The sequence below is a fragment of the Oryctolagus cuniculus genome, chromosome 4 (genome assembly GCF_964237555.1).
Source record: "Oryctolagus cuniculus chromosome 4, mOryCun1.1, whole genome shotgun sequence".
NCBI lineage: Eukaryota > Metazoa > Chordata > Mammalia > Lagomorpha > Leporidae > Oryctolagus > Oryctolagus cuniculus.
The window spans coordinates 135,066,406-135,069,587 of NC_091435.1; the positions used below are offsets into that span (position 1 = coordinate 135,066,406).

The window sequence follows — 3,182 nt, forward strand, 5'->3', positions numbered from 1 at the left end:
TTGATCTTAGCACTAATACTAAGGAAAGGTTAATTTTGGGCCATTTGCCCATGCTCAGTCTTTGTGGCTTTGGTCAAGGCTGCTTCCAGGTAGATTCTCAAGTGGGTTTGAAGTAGACAGGCATACAGGTTAAAATTGATTAGGTTTGTGAGCCGAAGACCATGCCTTCGCCATGCCCCTGTGTGACCTCATGCCCCTACCTGGCCACATCTGAGTGCCCAACAGCCAATCAGATTAATTAACCACTCCCCTTTGAAAGTGGATCAAAAACCTGGGACACAGTGTGTCCACCCTTTTCTCCTTTTTCCTTTCCCTGGCCTCTTGCCAGTAGGTGGCTGGCTACAGCCCTGAGCCTTCAGGGCGTGTGGTCTTCAGGCCACCTGCCCCATGCTTTCTGGCTTAGTTGCTCCTCCATGTGGCTGATTCCTGGTACTGGGTATGAACCCAGATTTACCTTCTCCTTTAGATGGGGCCCTCACTCTCCTATGCATCTTTCACACTAAATAAAAGCTTAAAATGTACCATGCTGCCTTGTTTATTTATGCTGGTATTCAGAATTCTCTGAATATTAGGCAAGAACCCACATGGGCTTATTAATATTGGGAACTTATTAATAAGCATATGGTGATATCATATGACACCCCAAATTCCTATAACATATGTGGCACCCCAGATGAGACATTCAAGGAACTTTAAGGGGCCACATCTTGATACATATTTTAGGGAGACAAATTCCAATATCAGGTTGAAGCTACCTGTTTTCTCTGTCTGGGCCTGAAAGCAACTTTGGAAGAAGTGTTACTCTGTTGCCTCATTACCCAGGGGGAGGGGTTCCTCAAACTCTCCTTATATAGGTAACAAATTCACAATTGTAAATAGGATCATTTCAACCATAGGGAAAACAATGGCAGCAGCAGGCAGGCAGAGCACAAAGGACAGGGAGCTTCTGTATCCCAAGCCTCCTTTCAGACTGTCCCACACCCCACAATGCAGCAGGGCAAGCAGCATTGGAAAAGCCCTAGCTTGTTCAAAATGGAGAATGTTGACCAACTGCCTGAGGAGAGTGCTTCCACAAAAGCCCTCATCAGTTTAAAAGAGGGAAGCTTATCTAGCAACTGGAATGAAAAGTGCAATTCTTTAGGAAATGCCTGTTTGGAAAGTCAGGAATGTAAGCCTTGCAGTGGAAATGCCTGTAAGAAGTTGGAAACTTAGCTCTTTTCAGATGAAGATGACATACACATAATACAAGGGCATCTAAAGGAAACCAGAGGATTGCGATGGTTTTCCACAGAAATGTACAGCAACCCACACAAGAAAGTCTCACAGAAGGCAGCTTCTTGATTATGTTACATACTCAAGCTTCCCAACGTACAGAAATGGTGCATATATGAGTGACTTTATTCAAATATAGATAAACCTCTCTTTGAAGGTGATAATGACTTCTGTCAACATCTAAAAGAATCTATTCTGAATTTGAATACAAGAAAGTTAAAACGAATACAGTGGAAAAAAAGTTAGGTGGCTTATAGGAAATGTTCTACTTTTTTTTTTTTTTTTTTTTTTTTGAGGAAAAATGAAACAGCATTAAAACAGAAAAGGTAGGAAATAAGGTTCTTACAACAGAGGAAAGCTGCAGACGTTTCACAATTCAAAGATCTCCAAGATAAAATTCCTTTGACTTTGGTTATTGAAACCAAAATAACAGCGCAACTCTGTAGTGTTCAAAAATATCTGTTTCTTGGACAAATAAATGTTATGGATTCTCTTACAACTGCCTATAGGGTAACTTTAAATTACACCATCCCAAGCAATGATTCTTTTAGTAATGAGCCTCAGGAGGCAATGTTAATTGCTAAGTTGGACAAAAACACAGGCCATCTCAATTTTTATGGCCTCACTATGATTACACTATAGCTCTCCCCTTCAGTCACCAGTTTTGAATAATGATCCTTTGCTGGTCACCTCAGAGAAGTAAAGCATCTGGCTCTAACTTCAAAATATTAGGTGGCTATACAGTAGAATTCCTCATCTAAGTGGCAAATTATTAAGTCTCAGTTAAAAAGGAACATAGAAAGAAATTAGGAGAAATGAACACAGAAGAAAAAAAATCATATTCCATGCCCATTGTATTCCACTGGAGATATACAACACCTGAACAAAGAAACACAACTTTGCATAAAATTCAATAGTACAGTTATAATGTTGCTCCTCCACATCAGGGACTTCAGCCTGCAGACTAGTCAATTGATATGGGGTGAAGATGTGAAGAAAACAACCAGAAAACTATTCTGTATGCAAATTATTAATGTTGAAAATCAAAATCTAACAGACCTGATCTCCAAGCCTACAGATATTTCCTTACAAATTAAGTTTCCAGCAAGAGAAGATGTGAATTCCTTTGAGTTGAAATCTCTTACAAATTCATTAAATGATATCGAGAGTATAATAGATGTTTCTAATATCAGTTGCTTCAAAATAATGTAGAAATCCATTTTGCACATTCAGAGTGGCTTGAACCAGATGGGAAATTTACATGTCTTTTCAGCAAATAACAACAGAGATTGAATAGAAATTATTCCATCTGCATTGGTCAGTGATTTTGAGATGTTCTTTTCCTTTTTATAAGCCTCCAGTACCAAATAACCTAACTACCAGAAAACAAGGGGAATTTAAATCCCCAAATAAGTCCTTTTAATCTACTGTACTGCTTCTTACACCTGCATTGCTAACCAGTGTTATGTTAATCTTTTATTTTTTAAAGGCAGAACAATTGCTTATGTTACACAAGCTTGTTAGCAAGTATTTTAAAAAATGTCTGAACACAATATATTTTCTTTTATTTTAAAAGATGTATTTATTTTATTTGAAAGGCAGGATGACAGAGAGACGGAGGCAGAGAGAGGGAGAGAGAGACGTCTTCCATCTGCTTGTTCACTCCCCAGATGACCACCATGGCCAGAGCTGTGCTAATCAGAAGCCCAAGAGCCAGGAGCTTCTTCAGAGTCTCCCACGCCAGTGCAGGGCCCAACCACTTGGGCCATCTACTACTGCTTTCCCAGGCCACAGCAGAGAGCTGGATCAAAAGTGGAGCAGCTGGGATACAAACTGGTGCCCATAAGGGATGCCAGCACTGCAGGCAGTGGCTTTACTCACTAAGTCACAGCACCGGCCCCCAATATATT

At 40.1% G+C, this 3,182-nt stretch overlaps 1 pseudogene; it reads left to right on the forward strand.

Annotated features, from left to right (window-relative positions):
• The first annotated feature begins 1,032 nt into the window (after positions 1-1,032).
• On the forward strand, positions 1,033-2,565 carry LOC100342141 (protein lin-9 homolog pseudogene; annotated as a pseudogene).
• The last annotated feature ends 617 nt before the right edge of the window (positions 2,566-3,182 follow it).